The sequence below is a fragment of the Ailuropoda melanoleuca genome, chromosome 1 (assembly GCF_002007445.2).
Source record: "Ailuropoda melanoleuca isolate Jingjing chromosome 1, ASM200744v2, whole genome shotgun sequence".
Lineage (NCBI taxonomy): Eukaryota > Metazoa > Chordata > Mammalia > Carnivora > Ursidae > Ailuropoda > Ailuropoda melanoleuca.
This window is the reverse complement of record NC_048218.1, coordinates 40,038,489-40,044,600: the sequence shown is the minus strand read 5'-3', so window position 1 is coordinate 40,044,600 and position 6,112 is coordinate 40,038,489. Positions and strand designations below refer to the sequence as shown.

The 6,112-nt window shown below is 40.7% G+C and overlaps 1 long non-coding RNA gene across 1 annotated transcript in view; it reads left to right on the top strand.

Annotated features, from left to right (window-relative positions):
• Positions 1-6,112, top strand: part of LOC109488437 — a 44,904-nt gene that overhangs the window by 22,470 nt on the left and 16,322 nt on the right. The window lies entirely within an intron of this gene.

Sequence of the window (6,112 nt, the reverse complement as noted above, 5' to 3'; positions counted from 1 at the left end):
ACCAGATTCCAGTAGGACCCCCTTGCTTCCCACCCAGCTTACTCTGGTTTTGACAAGCAAAATATTCTTCAAATATTTCCAGATGTCCTCTGGGAAGTGCAATTGCTTCTACTGAGAACTAATAGACTAGATAGCTCAAAAATAAAGCTGTGCATTATGAGGGACCCTGTATTCTTGATGAAATTGGCAATATAAAACAATGGAGGGAAAGATTGATAGATGGCATTAAGAAAACTGGCTCACATATAGAGTAAAATAAGGCAGGATACCTTGGTGTGCTGAAAAATGGCTCAGAGAAAAATGTCTAAGTCCTAATCCACAGAACCTGTGAATATTACCTTTGAAAAGGGGTCAAAGGAGACTTTGCATATCTTCAGGATTTTGAGATGAGGAGATTAATTTGGATTATCCAATTGTCTGATGTAATAAGAAGGGTCATTATAAAAGAAAAGATGGTGTGAAGATGGAGGCAGAGAAACTTTAAGATGTTATGTTACTGGCTTTGACAATGGAGAAAGGGACCATGAACTAAAGAATGTAAGAAATGCAGCTCTAGAAACTGAAAAGGCAAGGAGATGAATTCTCCTCTAAAGCCTCTAGTAGGAGCACAGCTTTGCTGACATCTTGATTTTCGCCCAGTGAAACCCATTGCAGGGTTTCTTCAAACCTGTTCTTCAAACCTGTAAGAGCACAAGCTTGTATTATTTTGTCTTCAATTTAGTGGGAGTTTGTTATAGCAGCAACAGGAAACTAATACAGACATCTACCTCTAACCATATACAATGGTGAATGTTAAAAGGATTAAAACATTTACAGAAACCGATAAGTGGAATGAAGCTAGCAACAGAAATATTTGCAAACTAACTCTTTGCATTTGGGTTGAGAGAGGAGTTTTTAACCAAGTTCTATAAAGCATAAACCCTCAGGCAAAAATCAAATGCATTTAACCACATCTAAAATTTAATTCAATGAACATTGGATGGAGGAACTATTTACAAAATCTGGACAGAGTCGAGGGATAGAGTTTTAACTATGAAGTGGCCTAAAGTGGAGATAACAGCTGGGATCCACCAGAAGCTGACCAAAACACTTAAAAGGAAATGCTGGGTACTGAGAGGACCAGGGAGGGCTGCGGAAAGCTTTGAGGTAACTTTGGGAGTCTACAAGGCTACCCACACATGCAAACACAAGGCTACATGTGTGTGCAGGAAAGACCTGAGAGGCCTCTGATCTCCTGTCTTCGATGGATCTTGGAGCTCTGTGCAGCAGAAAGTAAAGGCTGAAGCAGAATTTTGACTGCCAGGGGGAATCACTGAAGGTGTGCCACATCGCACAAACACGGTCCCATGGTGAAATGCCTCAAGGCATTTCAGTCTCTGTTTAATCACTGGCTGACCACTAAAATAATCCAGCAGAGACTTCAGCGGCTACTTGTGAGAAAAGGTACATAATTTACAACATTTGTTCAAGTCTGTCACTAAACAAACGGCAACAGCAACAACAAACGACAACTGTACCACACTGAGGGTGAGTGGGATCTGAATCCCTACATTACATTATTTAAAGTATCTAGATTTCAATAAAAACTTATCACAGGAGTTGCAAGAAACAAAAAAGTATGGCCCATTTGCTGGGTGAAAATGCAAGCAGTAGGATAGAAATTGTCCTTGAGGAAGTCCAGACATTGGTGTTACCGGAAAAAAACTCTGTATCAGCTATTTCTAGTATGTTCAAAAACTAAAGAAAACCACGTCTATAGTGCTGGGAATGGCCAGCAATCCCTGTACCGAGGGATGAAAGATTACTCCAAACTCTGCTGTGAAAGAGAGGAAAAGGTAAGGGGGTCAACGCTCAGAGGCCAAGATCCTCTGCTCTTCTTTGCTCCCGCTTTTATTGTTCCTTCAGGAAAACCACAAATCCTTATCGCTATTTATCAAGCACATGATGTTGACAAGGGGTCTTGCTGAAACTGGGAAGATATATTTACGGGCAAGATACAATATGCTAATTTGGGCGTGTTCTACAAGGTCTGCCAAACATAGCCTAAGGGACAATGCCTACAACTCTTAGGTCACAGGGCAACTGTTTGGGCTAGGAAAGTTTTGGGAAGGCAACTCCCCAAGGTATTCCAACGGCAGAGTGGTCACATAGGCCTCGGCATTCCAAAGGCCTACGTACTTCTCGGAAAACTTCCCTGCCCTCAGCGGCCTCCATGTTACATTTTAGCAAGCGAGGTATTATGGCTGATTTCATGCTCTATGTTAACCCCAACGCTAAAGAGCTAAGGGAATGTATGAGAACAATGTCCACCAGAAAATATCAATCCAGAGATAGAAATTGTAAAAGTTGTTTAAAAAAGTGGAAATTCTATAATAACTGAAATGAAAATTTCACTAGAGGGCTCAACAGCAGATTTGAGCTGTCAGAAGAAAGAAGCAGCAACCTTCAAGGTAGGTCAGTGGAAATTATCCAGTCTGAGGAACAGAGAGAAATAAGAATGAAGAAAAATGGATAGAGCCTCAGAGACGTGAGACAGAAGCTTGAGCTGCTGTGTTCCTTTACCCAAGGTCACTGCTTCTCTCAGGAGGTAGCCTTCAACGTTGTTTTTTTTCCAGGTTTTAGCAACCACTTCTTGCACTTAAGCTTTTAAACCTAGGGATTGTAGACCTCTCTGCTTTTAACCCTGGGCTACTAAAATAACCTTTGTGGTTCCCCTAAATCCACATCTTTTTTAAAAAGTCCATTTAGAAATATTAGCTCTCAAATTGTCTTATATGAGTAATAATCATACACATGTTTATTAAAGGGGACAGTTGGAGAACACCTACTTCCCTGTCATCAGGGGAATAACCATGTAAAACATGGTGTTACAGACCATGGAATACCACTCCATTGCTAAAAGGAATGGCTGAGATATATTTATAGCAACATCTTATACCTTCAAACAGCGTTAAATGAATAAAGAAACAACATAATTACGTACATTTAAATGCCACAGAATTCTATTGTGTTTTCAAAGATATATAGATATTTAATGACAGTTACTATAGTGGGCACCCATTGAAAAAAGAGGAGGATAGGAGTGATAACAGGAATGAAGGGAAGAATAAAGTTATATATGTGCACGCCTTTCGTGGACAAATTGACTATGTCATGAGCTGAGGGGCTTGATTAGTTGAGCTCATGCTTAGATGTCCAGCAAAAGGCAAGTACATAAAAATAAAGCGATTGACAAATCTTTTTTGGTTTTGAAGTTCTTTTATACTGAAATTATGAATTTAAGCTTTCTTAAGAGGAAACAAGGCAACCCCATTTAAAAATGTCATATTAACGATTATTTTGCCTATGATGTGCACATTGAACACAGAAGTGGAGAATTTAGCCCAATGGAAGTTAGCCATTTTGACCAGATAGGAGAGGGTGAGGGATAGGGTTCATGGGTTAAGAGATAGGCCGTATGGATGGGTTGAGGGTCAGAACTGTTGATGGGTAGAGTAGAACTTTGTGATGTAGTAATTAGGAGACTTTGAGGGGCAGAATGAGGATATAGATGAAGCCTGGGATGAGGTGCCATTTCAGAGAAGAGGGCATAACACTTCTTGTTAATTTGCTATCCTTTTCCAGAAAGCGACGTCATATTGTTCTTAATGCTGCATGTCAATGTATTATTATTTTAGGTCACATTGAATTGTCCCTGAATTAAAATACTGATATTAAAATGATATACCTTTTCGTCTTTGAACAATCCAAATTAACAGAAATGAAGCAAACCACTGATCATTGATGGGAAGGATTAAAAAAAAAAAGCGAGTAGGTTTGATTGGTGAAGGAGAGGTCTTTGAGGAGGTGGTGAGGAAAGAAAAACACCAGTTGTCACTCTATTCAGAAAGAAAGAGATGACTATTTATTTTGATTAACATTTCATGTGCCTGTCAGGCAAACCCAAATAATTTAGATGTGGGCAAATGTGGGCTGTGTAAGATTTATTTGGGGTGATAAGTGTGGGAAGGAGATTTGGCAGGAAGATTCTAAAGATAGAGAACAGATAATTTTTAAAAGAAAACTGTTTTGCTTATGACATTGATTTAACTAATAAGAGTAGAAATTGTTTAATCCAACTGTTTCTTCATTTGGGGATATCGCATTTTTTATGGGAATGATGATTTAACTTTATCACACACTAACTTAAAAGCAGTTGTGTATTCTTAGTGGATTGGTTTCGGTAGGCATGTTCCAAGAAAATGGCAGCCTACAAATAGCATTTGGTTGTCTTTCTTCGTGAATGTCTTTGGAAAAGGAATCTGTGTATATAATTGCTTACGTTATATGATCTGAGATTAAATGAAATAAGCTATGTTTATTCTAAGGACCAAAAGGGGCCAGCTGGATTCCTGTGCTAGTCCCTAACCAGAGACAATCTCCACCAGGTCCAGTTAATCTCTCTCCCCACTGATGGAATATTCTCAGAGGTAAATCTAAGCATTGGATTACAATTTGGAGTAGGCTCGTTCTGGACAAGAGGAATCTTCATTCACAGAAAAGGTAAAGGGTAGAGAGAAATGTGCTCTCTTATACTGAGAAAATACTTTGGAGTTAGTTCAGTCTTGCCAGACAGTTACATAATTGGCAGTCAAAAGCACTGTTAAGATTTTCAAGACCCAGAAGTCAGAGTCTTTGGTATTAAATCTGTTTCATATGTATGCTCAAGCCCCCAGATCACAATAGTGGAGATTAGTGTTGTTTTATTTTCCCAGCCAGTTGTTATTTGTGCTCAACTGGGCAAGAAGCATGCCTCTCGATTGACGTAAATTTCTAGGCGAAACAGAAAAGCAGGTGGGGGCAATGCTGTGATTCTGCAAGCTTTCAGGATCACGCAGCATCCCCCTTATCTCAGAGCAGGGAAGTGTTTTCTGAAGTGATGCGAACATTCACCAGACTTCTGTGTTTCTTTGAAGTGCTTGTCTTTCCTAGCAGTTCTGACTGGTCTTTAGGGGGAAGTGGAATTCTCTAGGCGGGGTGCCTTATGGAGCGTGGAGAGTAGCTGGTGGACAGCTGGCTTTAAAAGAGTAGAAGCTGAAGCCAGGGACAATCTCTCCTTGGAAAGTTTAAATGCTCTATAGGCTTGTAACGAAAGCAGCACAAGCCCTTGGCTGATTGAATTTTCTGCTTCCCTCATGAATTAGCTCGTGTGAAAAACAGGAGGGGCACTAACTTGTTGTGGTGTAGACTGCCATTAGGAATCCCACACCAGCTGATGCCCTCCTTGTTCTTTTGAATATTCATTGCTGGTCGACTGGAGGCACAGGGACATTGAATTATCACTGAGCTGTGCATGGTACCAATAAAAAAGCCCCCAAAGCTGCCTGTGTCCTACATAAGGCTAACAGAATATTTACTCTGAATCCTTTCACATTCTCAGGTTTGTATCATTGGTTCTTGACGTTTCAGAAGAGGTCTAAGAGCAGCAATGCTGTAACTGGAGTAGACAGCGTACTTGGGTGTGAGGATTGGAGGGCACTTTCGTCTATTACTAGCTACGGAAATCCTGGTCAACTGTAGTGTAAGTCAGATCATGCCACTCCTCTGCTTAAAACTCTTCAATAGCTTCTCACCTCACTCAGAGTATCAGTTATTGAATGGCTCTTCCCCTCAATGCCCAAGTAATCTACTCTTCCGCCCCTTGCTGTTCCCCACCTGCAGCTCCCCTGCTGACCTCTTTATCACACACCGCCTTGCTCACTCCCTCCCTTCCAGACACACTGATCTCTACCTTGCTCCTCTAACAGATCAAACACAGTTCTCCTACGGGGCCTTCACACTTGTGACACGCCTAGAAAACTCTTCACCCTGAAAAGACTTCTTGGTTTGCTTTTTCATTTCCTTCAAGTCTTTACTCACCTCTGCCACCTTTTCAGTGCCGTTTCCCTAGGCATCCTGTCTCAAATTTCTTCCCTCCCCCTGAGATATCTTGTCTCTCCCCTACATAGTACTTTTCCACCAGCAGAATATGTATTTTCTATATTGGTTATTGTCAATCTTCCCATTAGAATGTAATCTTCATGAAGGAAGCTATTCTAATCTTTTGTGCTCGCTACTCTCTCTCAGGCAACCA